Below are 24,983 nucleotides of genomic sequence, written 5' to 3'. Positions count from 1 at the left end.
TATTTATATATAGAAAAACACTCCCGGGAAAGTAATTATTTGCATGGAAAGAGCACCAGAAACATTTTGCTATAACATTGGCTTCAGACGAGGCAAACAAACCCCTCGCAACAATTGTGTTTCATGGTGAGTATTTTGTTTACAGACTCGAAAATGTTTCTATGCCTTCCAATTCCCTTACAGCGCAGCCAAAAATTATTTATAGGCTCCAGGCAGAAAGGTTTTGTATCGCCAATGCGTAGCGCAACAGCCACCAGACCTGTGTTTGTGAGACTTGTTCAAATCTATTTTTGGCTCACCGCAGATGACCTCTCTCTCTAAGTCACGGTGCTTGATATCGCTCACATGATTGTATAAAAAGAGAATAAAGCTAAATTTGCGTCGGCTAAACCTAACCAGAAGAGCATGTTGGTCACAGAGACCAGGTATTCTACGAGCTCCTACAAGCAGTATAATGTTTTTGAATTCTTCTACCTAGAAACAGCTACGTAAATGTCCCTGGGAATTCTGGGTCGTCTTTTTGTAAACAGTGCAGACATGTGCGCGGATCGCCCACGTGTCTCCCGGTAACACATCACATTAACTCTTCCTTCCTCCATAGAACGGTGTTAAGAAATGGAGTCAGTGACAAAAAACTTTTTCAGGCACCGATGGGCAACTTTTTGCGGGTAGTCTAATTTAGATTTGACATGTATGGCCTGTAGTTATTTGTTTGCTTTTCAGTATAGGAAATCACCAACGGGATGCATCAGGCTTTGTGGCTCATGTTTACAGAAATGATGCATACAACGTTTTTATAGCATTGGCAAGTCACAACACCCAAAAATCCATGTTCAAGGCCAAGTCTCAGCTCACAGTAGCCCTGCACAATCTGGCCTATTTGGTGAAACATTATTAATTTAAAGCTACAGTCCCACATCTTCCTAATGAAAACATCCCAAGATCCTATACTTTAAAGACTTGGGGGAGATTTCTCAAACTGGTGTACAGTAGAATTGTCTTAGTTGCTCCTAGCAACCAATCAGATTCCACCTCTCAAAGAGTCTGTGAGGAATGAAAAGTGGAATCTGATTGGTTGCTGGGGCAATTGTGACAATTCAGCTTGAGAAATCTGATTGGTTGCTGGGGCAACTGTGACAATTCAGCTTGAGAAATCTCCCCCTTGGTGTTCTTTGGGCCCACCTGAGCAAAATATTCTAAGGGATCACCCTATATTTTGTGAGTCTACTTTAAAATAATAATTGCACCCAGGACTGGGGGGGGGGGGGGGGGGGGTAATAGGATATCTGATTACTTATTCGCTCAAAATAATGTTCTCATCTGTTAGGCCTTATATTAGGGGTACATTATAGAGCCAAAGCTTTGGCCCATCTGAGGATCCTGTGCTACTCTGGTGGATCAGCCCTTCACCTGCACCAGTTTGTATGACTGCTAAGTTCGACGCAAATTCCTGATTATGCAAATTTGTGGGTAAATGCTCATAACAGTCGGATAAAAACTTAGACCAAAAATGGTCGAAAATTGCAATTATTTACCTAAAAATATAGAAATAGGCGCAAAGCCCATAATAAATTTCCCCCATAGTGTTTAAACATTGAAATTATATTATCTGATATATTTTGAAGGGGTGACCCTTTCCAAAAAGTCCACCAAATAGAATTGTGTTTGTTTTGCGGGATTATGCCATAGAAAAATATAAATATTTGTCTAATTACTTCATTAAATATTGTAATTAAAGTCACGCCCTGAGTAAAACTAATATTACATAAGTCATTTTAGGAATTACAGTATTACGTAATACCAGTCAAGCAGCATTTAAAGAGCCACACATGGAATTCCAACTCTTGCTACTAACACAATACACTGGCAGAAAGACGCCCATTTACAATAACCATTACAATTAGTCCAGCTGTGCCAATGTACGTTTTGCATTGACTATATGTGCATACAGTATATAGTATGTTTAGAGTCACATCTGAAAGGGGCCTTCACTACTAGATGGCAATAAATTTGGGATGACTTGTTTTTTAAACTTGATGACTAATCCTTACTTGATCTAAGGATTCTACTCCTGGACAACCCCTTCAACACTCATTTGGGTAATTCCCTTCAACGTCTTTGTAAATGTGCACTTTTAGTCCCTTGTGAGAAACGCACATTACAAATGTTTGTTGTTGATGATGTCAGTTAACCATGCATGGTAGTGGAAAGGACCCAGAACTCACCAAGTAGTTCTGCTAATTTATTATAGTACAGTAGACATCAGGTCCAGTACGGATGTGTTTTGGCCAAGCATGGTCTTCATCAGTTTAAGGAGTACTCATTAAGCTGATGAAGGCCATGCTTGGCCGAAATGCCAACTATATCATTACAAGATGAACACAACCATAAACACTGCACAAGTACAGTTCCAATCCCAGTACCTTGACCACAGAAGAGGAAAAAAAATCAAATTTCACAGCTTTACATTATGACATTTACATTATTATTGCTAAGTTTAATGTTTTTTTCTAAACCATGTAGACTATAGAGCTCATGCTTATGTTTGCTCTCATTGGCTTCTGGGAACAGACAGGGTATCTTTAAAGTAAATGTACAATCAGGTACATCACTTTGGTTTTCTTACCTTAACAGACCGGCGCCGGAGCGGGGATGTTGATGGCGTGGTCCTTTTTTTGAACCGGCACAGTGTGTGGGAACCTGGTGCCGGTTCAAAAAAGGACCACACCACCAACATCTCCACTCCGCGGGAATCAGGCAGAGGTTAAAAAAAAAAGGACTGCTCCACCGGCATCCCGGCACCAGCACCGATCTATTAATGTAAAAAACCCAAAGGTACATTCGTCAACCCTGATGGTACATTGGCTTTAAGTTTGGAAGCGCATGTAGACCAGACAAGTAAACAAGCCTCAAAAAAAGTCTAATGGAATAATGACAATCACAGAAAGGTACTGTTTGCTGTAGATGGACAACAATCTGTTTAAATATCATTCAGCAATATTTTTACCCAAAAAAAAGCATATAGGTACAAAAAAACATGGCAAACACATTTACATGTTTCTGGCTGCTGTGGCCCTAATCATTGCCAAGAGAACGAAGCAAATCAAATTATACTCTTCCATAGAAAGTATATAACATACTATAATGTTCATACAATTTATAAACATACTAATGATCAAGGTCTACGGGCACCATATCAAGTGACTGTGTGTAGTAGCGCCACCCTACTCATGGAATAGTCCCTAGATAACACTATCACATGGGGGTCAAATAACACTGTTATACAGTACTCTCTAATTATATCATCATAAAGGCCCCAATTATTGGATCAAGAGAAACTTTAAGGCAGAATTTGAGAATCCTGACGATAGGTTATCATTGTCACATCTGTCTACTACACCTCAAGAACGGTTATACGTTTTTTTCACACCCAACTACAATGTTGTCAATCATTGGCCAATTCTTACGCTTATAGAATAGATTCTTTATACTAGCACACGCCTGTCCAAGTTAACTTTGTCCCATTTTATGCCTTTTTATGGCCTACAAGGTACATTTCTGGCGAGCTGTGGTTTGTGGATGGTAGAAAAACTCCTCTGGATGTATGCCCTTCATGTGATTATACACCACAATGAGACGTAGGGATACTGTGAATCTAACTAAACAATTTGTGGTAATGTTTTGCAGAATTATTTCCAAAGATAACCACTGACATTCCTGTTGACTTGGCAGCTCTCTCCCGTGAACATAAGGCTCTCTACACTTTTGAGTGACTTTTCCGAAATCAACTGAGGATACAGTTAACCGTAAAATAATCACAAAAACAGCAAAAATAAGAATTTACATTTCATTTTAGGGAATCTTTAAGGGTTGGTGCTGTCTATCCAATGGAGAACATAAAGGAGTATCATGAGTCAGCCTCATGTGGTTAAAGAGGTTCAAGTCAAAAAGATTTAATAAAGTTATATGTTCACATTTTGGTACGCATTAAAGTAGATTAATAAAACAATGCACTTGCCATATCAATGTTACCTAGGGCAGTGTTTCTCAAACCCAGTCCTCAAGGACCCCCAAGAGGTCGTGTTTTCAATTATAGTAGTATCTCAGGCATCACCACAAATATTCTCTATCTTCAAATCGGGACCTGTTGGGGGTCTCAGAAAACTGGGTTTTAGACACACTAACATAATACAACCTAAAATCTTACAAACAACAATCCAAGCTACCTCCTTGGTGACAAGCTTTGAACCGGCGCATGTTGCCTGCTCTTTAAACAATGTTGACATGCCAGAGTCCAAGACCATTTCATTACCCTGGCAAAGTGCCAAGAGTCATAGAAACAATGCCAATACTACATCTCGTGAACAAAAAAAAGAAAAACAATGAAAACTTTCCAACCAGATATCAAGAGCGGATTTAAATGCTAAGACCATGGTTACGTCCAATACAAATGTCACTGTTCACTATAACTCCAAAAACTCTGGTCACAACCCACAACTTTGCATCATACATCAATTGAAAAAAAAAAAAAAAGTAGAACGAGAAGTATTCTGAGTCATCTACATTCAGTTTTTCCAATGCAAGCTAAACTGATAAGATATATTATAGTTCACCAAATACATTACATATAATGGCTAAGATATACTGCACATTATCATTTCAAAAGCCGACGCAAACAAGCTGCTAACTACCCATCTGCAGGCACATTAGCTATACCTGATTGTAAACACTGATACCGCTTACACACCTTTCCATGGCTATTGTCCTGCCATTAAGGATTAACTTTCCCAACATGTTACCAGATCCCACATGGTTGCCTCAGTCCATTCAGATGATAAGCAATGGTTTATTATTGTCCCCCTTTTATCCCAGTCCTTGCAGTACCAAATGAAAGTCCTATGTTGCAATACACATGTAAATATACAATTGAATCTACATAGTTCCTCCCCACTATGCAGCACTGCAGACAGCCATTAAGATGCAAATGGACCAGCCTCCATTAGCTGGCAACAGGAAACAGATCTTTTAATCCCAGGGAATGGAGAAAACCCAGTGTTGGGAGATGAACTGGGGATGTAGTTTTTCTGAATGAATCTCGGCTGTGCCTTACCTCACATTTTATATGGTTCAGCCAAAGTGTGACGAAACCAACTGCATTGAAGAATTTCCTTTGGTGTCACAATGAACATTTTCATGGTTCTGGAGGTTCCCTTATCCTTCTTTTATTCACTTAAAATGGCACAGGCCAACTTCATCTCTAAATAGCCTGATTTAATTTCGGTACGATTGTATGACCATTAAGCATCCCAATAGCATGCAATAGGTAGAATTATCTATAATGGACTCTAAGGGAGCATGTACAGTTATCTGACCCGTACTGTCCTTAAAGGTGCCAAATACTGCTCTATAATAAAATCTTACAAAACACAACAACAAATCCCATTGGTATTCTTAATGAACGTTATATCTATCTATAGACATTAGAAATTCTATGACAAAAAAAGAAACATAAAAACACAAACTCCAATTTCCTTAAAGGGATAAATACGTTTTTTCTTTATCCTGACAATTAAGAAAATTGACAAAATGATGTATGTTTATGGCTCTTATGTCTATGTCCTTTTGACTGCGCCTGCCTTTGTGTCTGCTTGTCATTCACCAGCTATGTAAAGGAAAGCTGATTCACCAGCAGCACAAAGGCAGAATGCAGCCTTAAAAAAAATGTCCAAGGTATGCTGAAAGACACAGACACATGCCGGGCGACAGAAAGAAAAATAGAGCTCTAAAAGTCTGCTCCTATCTAGTCACATGGCATGTAGGCTGACCATATAAAATGTATGGGTTTAGTCTCATAGTACAAAAAAAAGAAAAAATAACTTACAAGATAAAAGCAAAACAATAAAACAAAATTCTTCCTAAAGAATGAAACAAAAGACAAAGCCGTAACAATTCACACGAAAACCTGGAACCGTAAATGAGAAGTGGATTACAGCAGAGTTTAATACTGTTTTAGCCCTTTACTTTTTCAGACACAGAACAGGAAACGTTAAGAAAAACCATACGAACACACCGAAAAAAACTTACAGGATATAAATAGCAAGCTAAAGGCAAAAAGCACACAAAGCAGATTGCAGAAAGCATTCTGGAAAGACAGGAAAAAGCAGGGAAAGAAAAGGCTCTTTATTATTTAAAAAAAAAAAAAAAAAACTACACTTGTCAGCCATGTTGGAGAAGGATCAGTATTTTCTCCTCTTTATTCTTGCACACACTGAACAAATAAAGGTGTCTCTAAGACTGTGAGAAAGAAACAGGGAAGAGAGAGATAGGGAAGGACGTATGGGCATAAATATAGCACTCTGACCTCTTAAATGTCCCTCTGCCTTGCAGAAATCCAGCAAACACAGTCTGGTCTCCTTTCTAACAAATCCTAAAGGGCAGCCATCTTGCTTCCTTCTGCTCCTCTACGAAAGCAGACTAGCCTCCACATCAATATTCATGGGGCAGTTTGACGTCTGCTCTCATCACTTGATGAAGCCCCGGTGTTGCTGTTCACTGTTCCAAAGGGTGGACGTGACTGGCATGTGAACCAACCCCAAAGTAGTGTCTGCTGACAAGGAGCTCTGCCTGACTGCTAGCTTGGGTAATGTAAATCAGTTCCCTACTCAGGGCTTCCCACATAAAGCCTCACATTTTTTTGGCTGTACAATAGTAAGCAGAAGCCTGGGTTGGATGGAAGCTGCGGAGTGGATCAGGCTGCTATTCCGGCTCATTCTTTGCTTCATAGACACTGCCTCCAGCTACAACACAGCAAACTGCCTTCTGTCATGCAGAGTAAGGGGGGGGGGGGGGGGGGGGGGGGGGGGGGAGGAATTTGCAGGCAAGATTAGATAGCTGCTTTTCGGAATATCACATTACAGTACAGTGCTCTTGCTCTAGTTCCTCCTTTGCATCTCCCCCTTTCGGCTCCTCTTACACACACATTTCGACATTTCCTTCCAGCCGCTGTACTGCAAATATTACCAAAGTCCACCTCTTAGTATTTGCATTCATTTTCTTTTCGGTTTCCTACAACACAGTGCTCGTCAAAGTCAATTCAAACTGGTCAACCTCTTGTTGACACTGACCATGTGAACTGCAAAGTGCTTGACACATGCTCCGTAAGTCTTCCCATGCAGCCATCTCGATGACACAACAGCTGACGCACCACTGTGACAACGTTTGTTTTCCGATATTGTGCGATGACACACTTTCTATTATGGTGCCGTGAATGGGCTAAATAGCTTTTTTCCATGGCAATCTTTTAGTCATTCTCCACCATCTCATATGCATATTCTCATGATGAGAGAAAGAACAAATACTACTCCATACAAAGCACCGTTAAGAGACTCTTCAATAACATCCATAAAGCAATCGCTTCTCCGCATTGGACGATGTGGTTGTGCCATAGTATCGTTCCACCACTACAGCCTCCGAACTCCAAACTTGTGTTTCTATACTCAACGGATTCCCACGGAGGATGGTGGGTGCTGGAGTGTACTATTTACTACTCCGAAACTTGATCCTGCCCATTTATCTTACAAATGGACTAACACCCCTGAACTTTGACCAAACCAGAAGAGGAAGCAAGGAAATGGAGGCACTGAAAGTGTTAATTCACATATTGCCGCTGTTTTAGATAGTACCTTGCTAAGTTAAGGGCATAACAGAAGATTGTCTGTAAAGCAGGTAGGGGGCAGTGGACTAACAACCATCCTATACATAGCCTATATTAGGAATTAACATTACAGTATATTCATGTTTGAAGCATCAAAGGCCTTTGTCAGTTAATCAATAGGAACACATGTGGTTATCATGCTTCTTCCTGGTAGCAGAACTTTCCAGATGACTTTACTCAGATAGTAAAGGGTAAGACCGAATGCTCATATTTCCTCTATGGGGAGGGGTAAGGGTCCTATTCCACGGGCCGAGCAGGGCCCGATCAACGATATAAACGAGCGCTGATCTGCTAGATCGGCGCTCGTTTACTGGGCCTATTCCATGGCCTGACAATTGTTAGCAAGGGCTGCAGGGACATCGCTACCGATGTCCTTGCAGCCCTTGTTTCATACATTACCTGTCAGCTCAGACAGGCCGCTCCGAAGCTGATGCTACCGCGCGGGACAAAGAGAAGGAGAAGACCTGCAGCCTGGACAGGTAAAGTATGATGTTTGTGAAATCGTTGGTCACCCACCGCGCCCGCTATTCCACGTTACGATGCGCCGATGATCGTTTTCTCTATTCCACGGAGTGATAATCGTCCGAATCGGGTCGATTCGGCTGATTATCACTCCGTGGAATAGGCCCCTAAGTCTCAGTTAGACAGATCGACCAATGCTCTTAACCCTTCTCTCTGGCGACAGCCGGGAACCCCTGAAGCAAGCCGGAGCATGAAGCATGTAATGTATACTCTGGCGGGAAATAAGGGGGCTGTCACTTACGTACTTGCAGCGGGATGTCAATTCTACCAATGTATGTCTTGTAAAAACATTTTAGTGCAAACATTTAGTAAAAGTATTTTTATATGTTTAAAAAAGGAATGACAACACCACTTCTGCAATATACAATAAAATGATTTCTAAGAGCGCATAAGGTAAATTGGACCTCTTAACAGCTAAACTAGAGCAAAAATATACCCTTGGCTACATAGGGCTTCTCATCAGAACTCTAAGCATAACTTTTTATCTCAATAGTCTTTTCCAGCAATGAGATATAAGACATTTTGTTAAATTGTGAATAAGGCACAAATGCCCAGAGGGTGTTTCCTAGCAAGAGCCAAGGTTTAGCCAGACTTTTACTTCTTATCCTTCACCTCCATGCCTGCTTGGTTATGCCCACCCATACAGATATTTAGTTGTATGGGGAGTACATTTTAGAATATGTAAGATATTGCTATAGTCTGCTTGTCTCCAGTTTACACATAGAGATATGCGGCCAATACTGATACATTTTCTGTCGCTTTAACACAGGCCGGTTATCGCCGAATGAGCATTTCTAGGGACGCTCATTGCTGATAACTGCCCTGACTAAAAGGGCCTATACTTTCTGGTAAATTCCCTGAAATTCTGCATATTACACTTCAGCTTGAAATATCTGGGTTGTTGCTTTTCATCCAACATGAGAAATAAAGTTTGGTTTGCAAAAAAACATGAAAAAAAAACAAGACTTAAAATCCTGGCTGTTAAGCCAGTGTCCATTCAATCCAGTCTCTAGGTGTTGTGAAGCCAGGTTTCATTCAAATCAGTCTGTGAATGTTGTGAAGCCAGTGTCCATTCAAACCAGTCTGTGGGTGCTGTTAAGCCAGTGTCCATTCAAACCAGTCTGTGGGTGCTGTTAAGCCAGTGTCCATTCAAACCAGTCTGTGGGTGCTGTGGAACCCAGTGTTCCTGCTAAGTGGATTTCCTGTTTAGTCAGATTAATGGATAGCCAGCTCATGTAAATCTTCACTGTACTGTAAAACAAGCATGACAAAAATATTACAATACACATTCAAATCCCCATCAAACCCCTTACAACCCCTTCCATTCCATATTACCCCCCCCCATTAGATTAAATCCATGGCCTGTCCTATCTATTGAGGCACCAGTGGTAGCACTACCCCCCATATAAATAATTTATTTAGCTCCCTCATTATTTCATGTGTGAATTCACACTAAATAAGGCAGGGTAACCTGCCTTCTAGCAACAGATTGCTGCTGGTAGTAGCTTTAGAAGATTGTTATATCACTTTTACTGTAGCCCATCACGAAATCTTCCTATAGCCTTATACCACTCAAGAAACCATGAGAGCTGTTAACACCTAACACAATAAGTTCCTTTTCCTGAACCATTGCGCAACATCTAACTACCATGGTGAAATTATTAAAACCCTAAAAACACTTATCAGCCAGTCACCATGCATGTCTGTAAAAACAGGTGATGGAGGCAGACAATGAGGTCCTTGAATGATGTCTATCCAGAAATCTAAGAGATAGCGGTGTGACTTCCATTTCCTGCTGCTGCTGCAGCAGCTTTACCAGTTGGACTGTTATTCAGTGGGTAGTCGCAGACATGTACTGCCCTGGCCATAGCTGGAACTCTAGACATCTACACTTAGGTGCACCCAATGCTAGATAGAGAACCGCAAGGAGTTGCAAGCCTGTTGTAAATTATAATTTTTTTTTCGGGTGGACCAACGAGCTGTGGGTGGGACCTTACGCTGGCTCGGTGGGACAAATACATCTTCATCCCCTGAAGATGTTGATGACGTCTGAGGACTGAGATTCCACATGTGGTCTTTGACATCATCTTCAAAGTCTGGGACAAAGTTTTCCTCTCCTAAGCTCTCTTCTTCCAGTGGCTTGTGATACGACCACAAACTTTTGTCATAGGCTGCTTCTCCCTTGTTCTCCTGACTGCTTTGTGGCCTAGAAACCCCTGGAGTCTCAATGCTGCCTTCCAATTGCTGACTTTCCTGATATTCCCCCAAAGGATCTTCAGACTACAGTGGCTGAGACTTTGGGGGGAGTGCTAGGCTTCACAGAAGCTCTCTTGCCAATGGTCATCCAAAGCTGACTTGCGGCCCAAAACACGATAGGAGATGGGACAGAGGAAACGTCCTGCCCTTGGCATGGACTGGTATTGGCACTGCTTCGTGAGGAGCAGCTGAACCACCAACATCCACTGCTGTCCAGAGCAAAAATGGACATTTTTAAAAATTTTACATTTTCCAATTTTTGACACTGTAATAATAGCTGTTGAACCAAATATATTACTCTACAATAGTCCCATTACTGTAGCTACAATGGTTTGGCTGTTTGATTGAGATTCATTTGCATGCGATTCGCGAATACTCAACCGAATCCGACCAAATATTCGTCAACCTGGTGAAACAGATTTTTTACTGATTCGCTATTGGTTACCAAATACCAAAATTATTAAATTCACAACCTTTCAAAGTTGCTATATATGAACGTAATATAAAATAGTTAAAGAGAACAGAAAGTGGGAGGAAAGAGGCAAACTTTCATTTCAGTAACCATCTGAGAATTGCTGAATATGTCATCAGCTTTATTTGTTGTAAGCTATTGTAACTAGTGTGCGGGCACTTTGATATGAAATCATATCACAAACTATGAAAACTTACAGAACAGTGGTACATGAAACAGAGGCAGATAGACATAAGAGAAAAAACATGCCAAGTGTTTTCTGGTTCAACCTTCTACCTTACTACAATGGTTTAGTGTAGTTAATTAGAATCAAAGATGATGATTGTTATTGTGCTTTATAGTAGTGGACACATATTTCCCTCCATTTGACAATTAATTACCATAATTCCTGAAAGATTCTGATTCTCCTTGTGGAGATTTTCTGGTAGAGATGCTCTCTGAGAAGTCACCTACAAGCAGCTACCATGTCAGCCAATGTCTAACCCCTTATAAAGACAACGAAAAGTTAGGTTCTATCGAACTCGAACCTTGTCGAACCTTCTGCATTTGATTCCCGATGCCTTCCCGGTCCGTGGGGAAGGAGGAGACAGCCCGGGTACTGCCTAGGTAATAGGCTGTATCCCGGAATACTAGGCGGTACCCGGGTTGTCTCCTCCTTCCCCGTGGAACAGGAAAACATCATGAATCAAATGCGGAAGGTTCGACAAGGTTCGAGTTCGATAGAACCTAACTTTTTGTCCGGTGTTCGATCATCTCTAGTTATTAAAGGGATACTCCAGCGTGGGGGCTATTTTTGGATCTGGCCAGGGAGGATGTGGCTGAAAGAAAAGACGTCCACTCATCTCCCCGGTTCCAGAACCGGTTCCCTGCCGCTTCCGGGTGTCTGACGCGGGCCCGAGACGTGACGTCTCAGGTCCGCTCAGCCACTCAGTGAAGGAGGCGGGATCTGAGCGGACTTGAAACGGATCCCAAGACGTCACGTCTTGGGCCCGCGTCAGACACCTGGAAGCGGCCGGGCAGCGGAGCGCCGCGATGCAGGACCCACCGCTGGAACCGGGGAGGTGAGTGGACGTCTTTTCTTTCAACCACCTCCTCCCCGGCCAGATCCAAAAATAGCCCCCACGCTGGAGTACCCCTTTAATCAAAACAAGGTTGGCCCCTCTGTGAACGGCACTGTTTCAGAGTTTATGTTTCTCACCAGTACAGGGTAGGGTTCTTGCATCATACAATAGCAAAGACAATGCTATTAATCAGATTCATCCATTGCAAAATTTTATCATGCAAAAGTTTATAATTGCAGCAGTTTTTTGAAATATCTATTTTATTTTATTTTTTTATTTCTATTTTTTTATATCTATTTTATTTTTTTAATTATATTTATTCTTTATTTTATCAGATAAAAAATAGTCATATACATAAATTACATATATTATATACATATATCTATTTTATTTTAGTTTTCTTTTAAATATATTTTCTTTTTTTGTGAAAAAAATGTTCGACTCCTCGTCATTTTTCTAGCTGTTGAGTAACCAGATTTTCGACAATAGCTGATGCTGTGTAACCTGTGGGAACTATAAGCTGTCACATCGTATTTGACGTAAACTTGCAGCATCAGTCAGTATGAAATATACTGGTTTCATTCGTGATAAAAGGTTAGAGCACTGGCACAACGTGTAAAAAGACAATAAACAAACTAGTCAACATATTTTATCATATGCATTTCAATTCAAATAGACAAGTTAACATCATTAGGTGTGGGTTGTCATTCTCATAGATGCAAAGTGACTTAGATTACACATTGTAAATTGACTTTTCATTGACTTACAATATAAAAAAAAAGGATCCAAAAGGATCCTTTTTTTTTTAGCGTACACAAAAACGTGGTCGGCATTTCTGTACGTTAAAAACACATATGTTAAATGGAAAGGAAAAACACAGCGTGAACCTAGCCTAAAAGACACTGCAAGAGACTGCAACTAAATTTTTTTCTCTTAAATAGGCTGGCCCAATTTCATCCATCTAATATACCAGAACCCTCGGCTGAAAAACTTCAGGTGCCAATACACATAAGAGCAAAGTTAGCCAAACCTGTTGATTTAATTGGTACTCTTAATTTGATAATTTTATGTGTATAGGGATTTATCTCCTATGACAGCAGATGTTGGCGGCAAGATCTGACATGCTTAATTTTAAAAAATAATGCTTGCTGACAGCTATGAATGGTGTTTGGAAAGCTTTATTTGGTTATAGGCTTATGATATTTATCTAAATATTTTGGTGCAATAATAATTATTAATAATATTATTGTTATTATTATTATTATTATTATCAACAAGGAGCACCAAATGTTCCAAATTTTGAACCATCTCAGCCGGGGGGGGGGGGGGGGGATGGCAAAAGCTCAAAACACATAAGCACTTGCCTTGAGCAATATGTTCACCCATGGAGGGGCTATTTAACAATAGAAAAAAGTTTTTGGGTGGCATACACCTTAAATGATCTGCAGAATACTAGGATACCACCCTGCACTGTTTAGAGAGGTTAACGGCGTGGGCTGGGGTGATCTCTGACTTGCTCTCCTGTAGGGGTTTAACACTGCATAGTGTTTGTAGTTATACTTTTTTAGAAGTAAAAGTCTCTGGGTTCTCCATACACGTCTGTCTCTGACCAACTCTGACTAACACACTGGACTGTCCCAAACAGGGAACCTGGCGAAGCCAGGCCCTGACTAAGTTCAGCAGGGATGTCTGTTCTGTGTTTGTCCTACTCTTCAGAGAATCAAAGGGAAACTACACAGACGTTACACTTCCTCTCCCCGAGTGACTACTTCTTACAGGGTATGTAAGAGTCCCTATGAGTGGTGGAGAACAGAGTGTGTATAGAAAGAAGCATAGGCATAGTTAAGAGAAGAAAGCAGTATCTCCACTGGTCCACAGGATCACATAATACAAAGAAACAGTAACCTGTAGTGACTACAGCTGTACAACATATATACAAGTTTAGATATAGAACACTGACATCTGGTGGCGAAACTTACAAACACCTTCATCACCACCTTACATTGAGGCTTGTGCCACAGGTGCCAGACAAGAAACACCCGTGGTGGGACACCACATTATTGTCACATTTTCATTTTTCCACTTTTTTTTTTCCTCCTAGTGTTTAAAGGGAAACTATCAGCAGGTTAGCCCCATATAGTGCCTTGGGCACTGAAGAGGAAGGTATGTGTCTTACCTTCCTCCTCTGCACCAGTCTCGCCGGGTCACAGAATGGCCGGTCTCTGCCCGGATCATCGCGGCCGGTACTTAAGCATGGGCTCCCGGACGGAGCGTATACGATGTGTGTATGCTCCGGCCGGGATCCCATTTATCAATAGGCATTGTTCCACCCCGCAAAACTACGGCCGTAGTTCTGCGGCGAGAACTATGGCCGTAGTTGTACGTTGTGTGAACATAGCCTTAGTCTGCATAATCTTTAGCTGGGAGCACTTTTAGGAGCACTGTCCTGCCCCCACAGCATCATCTGGCCCGCCCGCTCCATTGATTATCACAAATGATTGGCTCCCTTTAAATGTCTGTCAGTTTTGACAATGGCATTAAAATACAACAAACACAAGCTTAAAATATTTTATTTCTCTGTATGGAATGATCTCCGCTTAGGTCGGTGTTGGTTGTATAGCCTAACCGTAGCAGGGTGAAAAGACTTCCGATAGCGCTCCTTCTTGCACTTTGGGTGAAGCAGTCGGTCACTGACAGTACTGCCCAGTGCTATCACGGTCTTGTGCATGGGATGGGATTCATTCTCCAGCATGGACCTGACCACTGACAAAATCCTCCTGTCCCCCACCACCTGCATTGGGTCCAGGTAGCTTTCAAGGACAGAGCTGGCCCTTCTAGTCAGCTTGTCCAGTTTGTTCCTATTCCTGGTTGATATGCCGCTCCCCTAGCAGGCCACTCCGAAAAAGATGGCTAATGTCATTACTGAGTTAAAAAAGGTCCTAAGAAGTGTCCCCTGGACTCCAAAGGCTCTCAAACTGCTGAGCAGGTAGAGCCTGCTGTGGCCCTTTCTGTTCAGTGCATCCTCATGATCAGCTCATATTTATAGGTGTTCACTGTCTTAATGTCCGTCCCCTGGATGTCCACTGGTTTTGGAGGAAATTTGCGTTTGCGGAAATCTACCACCATCTCCTTGGTCTTCCCAGCATTGATCCTAAGGTGGTTCCGCTGGCACCAATCAACAAAATCCTTGTTCGTTTCTCTGTTCCAATATCCAACAAGTGCTCATTGTCCCATTTTTTGTACACTTTTTAAGTACTCCTAGGAAATTTTTATAAGCAATTATAACATTGCTGATACTGTTCCAAACGCATTGAACTGATCAGTTAGATTGGTGTTCTGCTAGCTGGCTGAGCCAGACTATTAGCAGAGACACTTCGGTAAAGACCTCTGCAGAAGAGACTGCAGCCAGAAATGACATATTGTACTTTATGTTAGCGATACATTTTAGTTATTACATTCTGCAATTATTTATGAAAAACTCCCAAATTTTGTGACAATTTGGAAAAGTTTGAATTTTTTGACATTTGAAATTCTTTGCATAAAGGAAGGTAAGCAAACTGCTTAAAATAGTTAATAATTCACATTTATAATATGTCAACTATTTTGGCATTTGCCAAGTGTTTGTTAACCTTTTTAGAATGTTAGAGGGCCTAGTATTTTACCAACAAATTATTCCATTTAAAACGGTGGATTTGAGAAACTCACATAAAGCATGCCATTTTAAAAACTGTACCCTTCAAACAATTCACAACATCATTAAGGAACTCTATTAATCCTTTAGGTGGTTCACACAAATTAAAGCAAAGGTGAAATTTAAAACATTTTTGCAACATATTTTTGTAATGTTTACACTGCATTTTTGCTATCTGTTTAACATTATTGTCCGCTAATTATCCATTAACATTATTGCCCGCTAATTATCCATTAACACTATTGCCCGCTAATTATCCATTTAAATGCAGCTGTCAAAACTGACAGCTGCAGTTAAATAGCATTGCACATCAGAGCACAGTACTAAATTAGGTTGGGAATCTCAAGACTAACTCCTCTCCACTACTCCTAACTCTCACAACCTACTCTTCTCCACTATTCTGAACTTATTCTACTTCTCCAAGCACGCAACCAAGTCAGCACTACTATTCGACCTTTAAAGCTCTCAGCACAGATTCTGTCCAGTCAAGTGAAAAGTCTATTAGCAGCTGGTGTAAGTGTTTCTTCAGTAAAGAAGAGTTTAGTTGTGGTTATTGCTCAAGTACCTACACATAGTTACATAGTCCTTGGGTCGTTTCTCCGTTCTGTGGGTGGCAGTACCGACGGTCCGGGTGGGTCACAAGTCCACTCCGGACCACCGTGATAAGCGCCCAAGGGACCCCCTCACAGCCCAGTAGGTCACCGACCACAGGGGAAAGGGTATAGCCAGCCATCCTGAACTAAAAGCAGGTGTGCCTCATACCTGTGTGCCCAACCGGCACTGGCGTCACAACAGTACAACCAGAGGCTAAGCTATACTCTGACTAACCACCACAATAGTGGCGTCACATAGTACCATCTAGCAAGTGACCGGTTGACAACACACCACATGTGCAGTCCCGAGATCCTGGAGCTCGGTGGGGGTCCCAAGGCTGGTCCTGCCGCTCACCGCAGGCACAGGGGAAGCTAAGTTTCTATGTGTCATCAAATTCCCGTCTGAGGGATTTTAAAAATGGCCAGACTTCCCCTTCAAATAAAACTTTTGACCTGTCACACAAACATGTTAACGTTTCAAAGGGTTTTATTGAGAGTTTTTCAATAATTTTTTTAAACATACAGAGAATAAGATGCATACAAGACACAAATGCAATACTATAAACAAAGTCACAAATGCAGGTGGTGCAAAGAATATTACAAACTTAAGTCTCTGTGACTAATGAACAGGCTAACCTAGGAAAACATTAGATGCATGCACAAAAACAAGAACCTAAGAAAGAAAGGAACAGAACTAAGAAGACAGTGTCATGAGTGTGACCCTAAACATACAGGAGCTAAAATAGAGACTGCACGGGCATCCAAATGGCACAGTGTAATAGTAGGTTGAGCATAGCTGATAGAACTACAGCGCTAATTAGTATGTAACGGAGATGAGCAAGATGCACATGGCTATGCTATCAGTGTAAACGCTGCACAGGTGGTAGCTTAGTGGGAGCACTCGAGTGTATGTAGGGCAGGGAGAAGCACTAAGACTATGAAGTAGCAAGGCTCCACCAATATGTATCAAAGAGAAGGAGCTAGCAGGCTACAGTGAGGATGCCAACAAACAATGGTATCACACTCACAAAAGAAAACAACACACAAGACAGACAGGCAACACAACAAAACAAACACACAAGCGCCACATCGGCGCAGAACAGGACAGCTAACCCGTTGTTTAATGAGTTAGCGGTATGGGGCACATAATCCAATTAGGAACCAAGGAGCAGAGGATAATAATTGCTGCAACTAAAGTCCGCTGAGCCTACGAGGTGGAGAACATGGCGTTAGGTGTGTAAAAGTCTCAGTCAGCAGGTCCTCTACTACTAGAGGGTATTGTAGAAGCTTGTTGCGGGCCAGGGGAAATGTTCCAGTCGCGCAAGAGATCCATTCCCATCTGCAAATCGTGAACCACAATCAGTTCCCTTAGACACCGTCAAGCGCGCTGGGGAACTCCACTTGTACGCGATGGCATTGCCCCTTAAGGCGGTGGTAAATGGGGCCATCGATCGGCGCCAGGCAAGGGTGGTAGCTGACAGGTCCGGGTACATAGATATGGCTTCCTTCTCTCTGAGAAAACTGTTGCGCTGCCGAGCAGCTGCGAGCAAAGCCTGCTTTGTGTGGATATCACGGAAATGAACGATGGTGTCCCTGGGTACTGCAGCGGGTAGATGTTGAAGCCTGGGCACGCGACGCAGCCACTCAAAAGCAAGCTCACTAGGTGAGCGGTCTGGTAATAGGTCAGTAATAAGACTCCGAGTATAGGCTGGAAGCTCCGGGGCTGATTCAGATTCCGGGATGCCCCGGATTTTAATGTTATAGGATCTGGAGCGGTCATCTATCTGCGCCAATTTGGTGTGCAAGTGGCATATCTCAGCATCCAGAGCCCAATGTGAATCCACAAGATCATTATATTCACCAATAAATTCCGATACTGTATCCTGCAGTCTCTGAACTCGTGATTCTGTTGCCTGAATAGAATCTCTGATAGCAGCAATGGTGTGCTCGAAGCCGGCATTTATAGCGCTAACCAGAGCCAGGAGTATGTCCTTTAGTGATGAAGGTGTTAATGGAGCAGTAGAATCAGACAGTCCATTCAAATGTGCACTCACAGACTTATCAAGAGCTGCTGCAAAGTGATAAGAGGCTGGGGAACGCTGTCTGCTATCAGGCACGGGAGAAGGACGACCAGGGCTGCTAGCTGACAAGGACCCGGGATTTGAAGGGACACTGGAGCTTGCCTGTGTTGCAGAGCAGGGAGACTTTCGTTTCCTTCTGCGGCGTCTAGAGGAAGCCAAAGTGTTAGGAGTTAACCTCTGCTTGCGGTGCTCAGGTTTGGGATCGCAGCGACTCTTACCCATGTCGTGGGAACTCTGTGGCGAGAGAGCCCCAGGGGGGGCCGACTGTGCCTCCCCCGGATTCCTAACAGTATGAATTTGTGAGGCTGGAGAAGCCTGCCACGCCGCTCCAGTCACTGCAGTATAGAAGTCCATAAACGGAGCCGGGGAACCGACGCCATTTTGTAGAGACGATGGCGCAGACAGGGAGGATTGAATTCTTCTCCGAGCTGCCGCTGTAGCCCTCCGAGAAGTCACAGCCATAGTTCATAAGATGCAGAAAAGCTGGCTCAGTCAGGTTGCAAAAGGAACGTGGGCTCCGTGGGCTAAATTAGTCGCTGGTGTAGGTTAAAGCCGGAGCGCTGCAGAGACACGTCCTCTCTCCTCGGCTGCCAAGCCATGCCCCCCCCCCACACACATGTTAAATGTTCTGATCAGTAAGGGTTTCAGAGCTGAGACCCCATCAATCTCTAGATATAGCTGGGAGATGCGCATGTCCAGGGGCATAACTAGAAATGGCTGGGCCCCATATTTTAGATTAGCCTCCCGACTGACACTAAGCTGTCAAGTCTAGTTATAACTGCATGCGCTCGTCAGGAGTTCTTGCCATTAAAGGGACATTTGCAGGACCTTGGAGGCCCGCTTGGCCACCTGGTGCTCCAAATGATGAAAACTCAGGGGGCTCAGCATATTGGAGATAGCTCAGGGGGTTCAGCATATTGCAAGAGTAGGCAATGGGGGCCTCTGATGTGGTAGGCCCCATAGCAGCCGCTATGGCTGCTACAGTGGTAGTTACGCCTCTGCGAATGTCTATGTGGTTCTCTTCTCTGCTCATCATTCAATACAACCTATTGCAGGAGCCATGATCTCTTGTATTTCTATGAAACCTGTCTCTTGCAATAAGTTGCATTGAATGGTAAGCCAGGGAAGGAAGTACACAGCCATGTGCTTCTCCTATCTATATATATATCTAGTGATCTGTAGGACTGATCAAAACTTTTCACATGTGTAAAGTGACAGTCACACTTTAATATAGAAAACACATATGATAGAATACCATCAATATAAAGCAATACTATTATTGGACAACTGACATTTACCTAAAGAGGCAGCAATCCGTCTTGTACAATATGTTACAGAGAGCATTGTATGATGAGCAGAACTTGTCTGTTCCGTCTGCAGACACTGGCATCTATGGTGTATAAAGCCTATGTAATCTACCCTCTTCACATGACAACCTGAAGAATTCCATATGTCGAAATAAGTCTGTCTATAACCATTGCTGCCTATTAGTTCACACAAAAGCTATGATTGTGCAATAAACCGAAGACTATGTAAATAGCTATACAAGGTGTGTCACTCTATACGGAAAAAAAACAAACAAAACCAACCAGGAGAATGGGTTAGGACAGTCATAACATGTAGTAATGACATTACCATTCAGAGGTGTTTTCTGGCTTCGGAGATACGTGTAGAGGTAGAGAGCTTCTTCTTCTTCCATGATGCTCTTCACTTGTACATACATGGTCCGGTTTAGCATGTCCTTACTGCAATCTAAGCGTTCTCTTGTATATTTGCCTGTGAATGTCATCAAGTTATTAGTAGCAAACGAGTCGACGGATCTTTAACTCGGGCTGCAGTCACATTCGGAGCTGCTCGGTGAAGTGCTCCGCTGTAATTAGGCTCTTCGAGGAAATGAAAATCTTTAGCTGATGCAGAGAAAATCAGTTTTCATCTTAGTCCTTCAGTGGTTGAGGTGCCACAAATCCTGTTGGCAGTCTTACTGTGTCTGTGTGTTAAATATTCAATTATTTTTTTATTGTAAAGAAACTATGGCTTTATTATCAGGGTCAGACTAGGAAAAAATGTACACAGGTAAGGAATAGTGATGAGCGAGCATGCTCGTCTGAGCTTGGTACTCGGTCGAGTATTAGGGTACTTGATGGTACTCGTTACTCGGACGAGCATCTTGCGATACTCAAGGAAATCTCATCATCCGTTTCCTGTCAGTTTGGGCGCTATTTCTCAGCCAATAAACATGCAGGAGACTCTTTGGTACATCCTACGATCACGTGGGACCCATACATGTCGATAGCAGCGATTGGTTGGCCAGATCAGATGACCCTGCCATATAAAACACACAGCCGGCAGTGCTCGCTTCAGACGCATGCTGTGAGAGATCAGGGACAGAGCTGCTGCTTCTCAGGGAGAGTTTCAGTGTAGGATTTAGCCTTCCAGTAGGCAGGGAATGCTAGCAATACAAACAAACAGTATTACTACAGACTGCTGGCTGGGACTTGCAGTGCTGCTACCACGATTTAACCAACACACTGTGGTGATCAGCTGCTGGCAGAAAGGGGGCATTAGGTGTTGCATACACACCCCTAAGAAGTGCTCAGTGTACTCTTTTTTGATTTTGGGGCTGCTGGTCCTGGTGTACTACATTGGATTGCTGGGATTTGTAGTACACCTGCATAGAATCTCACTGCTCATTGGATGGGGGTATCACAGCGTGTATCTAGGTCCAGTTCAATCACATCACAACTGCTTTCAGTTGAAATGGTGTGTCAGAGAGTGTGTCTAGGTCCAGCCACCACCAGATTGTACCGTACAGCCCCCCCTAAACTTATGGGAGCACAAGTATTTTTCTTGATTTTTGTATTTCATACGCAAGACCTATCTAATTTCAATCATATCACAACTGCTTTCACAGAGTAAATGGTGTGTCAGAGAGTGTGTCTAGGTCCAGCCACTACCAGATTGTACCATACAGCCCCCCCTAAACTAGTGGGTACTACACTGTATTGCTGGGATTTGTAGGACACCTGAATAAAACTTCACTGCTCATTGTAAGGGGGTATCCCAGCGTGTGTCTAGGTCCAGCCACTACTGCTGTGCCTGCCCTTGCCTCCATGTTGGCTACTGCTGGGCCTTAACTGGCATCCATGTTGACTACTGCTGGGCCTTTACTGGCATCCATGTTGACTACTGCTGGGCATTTACTGGCATCCATGTTGACTACTGCTGGGCCTTTACTGGCATCCATGTTGACTACTGCTGGGCCTTCACTGGCATCCATGTTGACTACTGCTGTGCCTGCCCTTACCTTCCTTGACTTGTCCATTTCAAACTATATTATCTGTGGATGTCATCTTATTGTCAGGAATGTGACTTTGCGCTCCTCGGTCCGTACTGGGCGACCGAGGAAGCGCTGAGCCTCTGGTTGTTTTTTGTTTGCAGTCCTGTCTGAATGCTGTCTTAGTTTCCCAGCCACACCCGCATTGCCTGTTACACTCTGGCAGTGCAGGGGTTACTCCTTATAGACCTGTCCAGCTGAGCTGGGTGCTGGGTTCAGGGCTGATCCAATCAAGTGCTGGACCCAGTCCCTGATTCCAGATAAAATAGCAGCAGGCTCTTCATTTCCCTGCTGGCTATTGAGTGTTACTCAGCTAAGCGCTTCAGCTCTCCTGGTTCTGTTACTTCTGTTGCCTGACCTATTGCTTGATCTTCCAACCTGCTTTGTCTGCTGCCTGCCCTGACCTCCTTGTCTGTCTCTGACTCTTCTTCTGCCTTACGTTTTTGTACCTCGCTGACCACCGTTGCTGACCCGGACCGTAGACTTTGCATTATTGTGTTTGTTTCGTCTGTCTTGTTTTGTGTATCACCTGGTGTAGGACAGGGACTGACACCGTGGTTGTCCACGGCCATTTAGGGCCGTTGAGGCAAGTAGGTAGGGTCAGAAGGTGGGTTCTAGTGGTTAGGGCTCACTGTCTTGTTCTGTTCCCCACCTACGTCCGGCGAGTTTGTGACAGAATAGCCAGCCAGAAAGAAGATTTTTGGGTCACCTGCATCATGGACCCTATGAACACCCTGGTGACCCAGATGCAGGGTCTGAATACGTTGGTTCAGACCCTTGCTGAGCGTGTGCAGGAACAAGAGTCCTTGCCCAGGCAGATGTGTCTGACCCCCCCGCAGGCTCCTGAACCCCCAGTGCAGCTCCCTGAGAAATTTAAGGGGGACAGGAAAAATTTCCGGACCTTTCGGGAGGGGTGCAGATTATTTTTTCGGCTACGTCCCCGCTCCTCCGGAGATGAGACCCAGAGGGTGGGCATTATTATGTCCCTCCTGCAGGGCCCACCCCAAGAATGGGCATTCTCACTACCTTCTGACTCCCCTGATTTAATGACCGTTGACAGATTTTTTTCAGCCTTGGGCCTTCTGTATGATGACCCAGACCGAGCAGCAGAGGCAGAGCGCCAATTGACGACACTCAGACAGGGTAAGAGACCAGTGGAAGAATACTGTGCTGACTTTAGGCAGTGGTGTGTACCCTCTACTTGGAATGACCCAGCTCTGCGTTTCCAGTTTCGTGCGGGCTTGTCTGACCAACTGAAGGACTTGTTAGTAGCCTATCCTAATCCTGAGACTCTGGAGGAAACTATGACCTTAGCCATACGGGTAGATAGGCGTATGCGGGACAGACGCAAAGAGAGAGAAACGTCTAAATTCCCTTCTGGTTCATGTCCTTTGACCTTACCTCCTAAACCTTCTTCTTCCTCTCCTGTGTCCCCTCCGCAAGACGAACCTATGCAGATCGGGTCAACTGACGCCAAGGCCAGACGTGCATATCGCCTCCAGAACCATCTGTGTCTCTACTGTGGCAAAGCGGGGCATCAAGTACGACAATGTACCGCTAGACCTGGTTCACCGCCGGAAAACTTCAGCGCCTGAATGATTATCGAGGGGGTCATTCAGGTGCACAGGTAACCTTCGACAAGAAAAAGAAGTTGTTGTTGCCTATTTCTTTGACTTTGGGAGATAAATTTATCTCGGGATATGCCCAGGTTGACTCTGGGGCTTCTGCTAACTTTATTAATACTGTTTTCTGGTCTGGTCTGGGGGCATGTCCACTTCAGCTTAAATGTCCGTTGAATGTGACTGGAGCGGACTCTGCCCCTTTTGCTCAGGGTAATATACGCTACATTACCCCCCATCTTGAGGTAAAGGTGGGATCAGTTCATTTTGAAAAGCTTGACTTTTTGCTTATGGAAAATTTGTCTGCTGATATCATTCTGGGGTTACCCTGGTTGGACCAGCATAACCCCGTGTTTGACTGGCCCAACAGGGAACTGGTTCGATGGGGACCAGAGTGTGCTCCTCATTGTATTTCTTTGTCGCTTGCTGAATGTTCTTCTGATGATGGGGAGATTCCGGAGTTTCTGCTTGATTATGCTGATGTGTTTGATGAGAGATCGGTGGATGGATTACCTCCCCATCGTCCCTATGATTGCACTATTGACTTGATACCAGGGTCTAAGTACCCTAAGGGTAGAATATTTAATTTGTCCTGTCCAGAAAGAGAGGCTATGCGAGATTATATCAAGGATAGCTTGCGTAAAGGTCACATCCGTCCCTCCTCTTCTCCCATGGGGGCGGGATTCTTTTTTGTGGGTAAAAAAGATGGTGGTCTACGCCCCTGTATTGATTATCGAGAATTGAATAAGATCACTGTGAAAAATCAACACCCTCTGCCTCTCATTCCAGACTTGTTTAACCAAATTGTGGGAGCCAAATGGTTCTCTAAGATTGATTTGCGGGGAGCATACAACCTAATAAGAGTAAAGGAGGGAGAGGAGTGGAAGACTGCCTTTAATACTCCTGAGGGACATTTCGAATACCTCGTTATGCCCTTTGGATTATGTAATGCTCCGGCAGTCTTCCAACATTTTGTTAATGACGTGTTCCGTGAACATCTGGGTCGTTTTTTGGTGGTATATCTAGATGATATTTTGATATTTTCTCCTGATTGGTGCTCTCATGTTCAGCATGTTCGTACTGTGTTAGAATTGCTAAGGCAAAATCACCTCTGCGCCAAGCTGTCAAAATGCCAGTTTGGGATACAGGAGGTCTCATTCTTAGGGTATAAGATCACCTCCAACTCATTTTGTATGGACCCCCTTAAAGTGACAGCCATTGAAAATTGGGAGCGACCCAGTAGCCTTAAGGCCCTGCTCCTCTGGTCATCCAGGGGGAGCTGGAGTTTGAAGTGGACAGGATATTGGACTCTCGTCAAATTCAAAATTCCATCCAATATCTTGTCCAGTGGAAGGGATATGGTCCTGAAGAAAATACGTGGGTTGCCAGTAAGGATATACATGCCCCACGTCTCATCCGGAAGTTTCATGACCATAACCCCTCTAAACCGGGTCCTTTAAATAAGGGTCCTGAGGCCCCTCATAAGAGGAGGGGTACTGTCAGGAATGTGACTTTGCGCTCCTCGGTCCGTACTGGGCGACCGAGGAAGCGCTGAGCCTCTGGTTGTTTTTTGTTTGCAGTCCTGTCTGAATGCTGTCTTAGTTTCCCAGCCACACCCGCATTGCCTGTTACACTCTGGC

At 43.5% G+C, this 24,983-nt stretch overlaps 1 protein-coding gene across 1 annotated transcript in view; it reads right to left on the bottom strand.

Annotated features, from left to right (window-relative positions):
- The window catches only part of TET2 (tet methylcytosine dioxygenase 2), a 70,036-nt gene extending 63,422 nt beyond the window's left edge, over positions 1-6,614 (bottom strand). Inside the window, exon 1 of the mRNA XM_069978405.1 lies at positions 6,362-6,614. The gene's annotated coding sequence lies outside the window, so the exon portion shown is untranslated. The remainder of the gene's footprint in view (positions 1-6,361) is intronic.
- Between the last annotated feature and the right edge of the window lie 18,369 nt (positions 6,615-24,983).

Source organism: Dendropsophus ebraccatus, chromosome 7 (genome assembly GCF_027789765.1).
Source record: "Dendropsophus ebraccatus isolate aDenEbr1 chromosome 7, aDenEbr1.pat, whole genome shotgun sequence".
Taxonomy (NCBI): domain Eukaryota; kingdom Metazoa; phylum Chordata; class Amphibia; order Anura; family Hylidae; genus Dendropsophus; species Dendropsophus ebraccatus.
The sequence above is the reverse complement of the archived record's forward strand: the minus strand, read 5'-3'. Positions and strand labels throughout refer to the sequence as shown.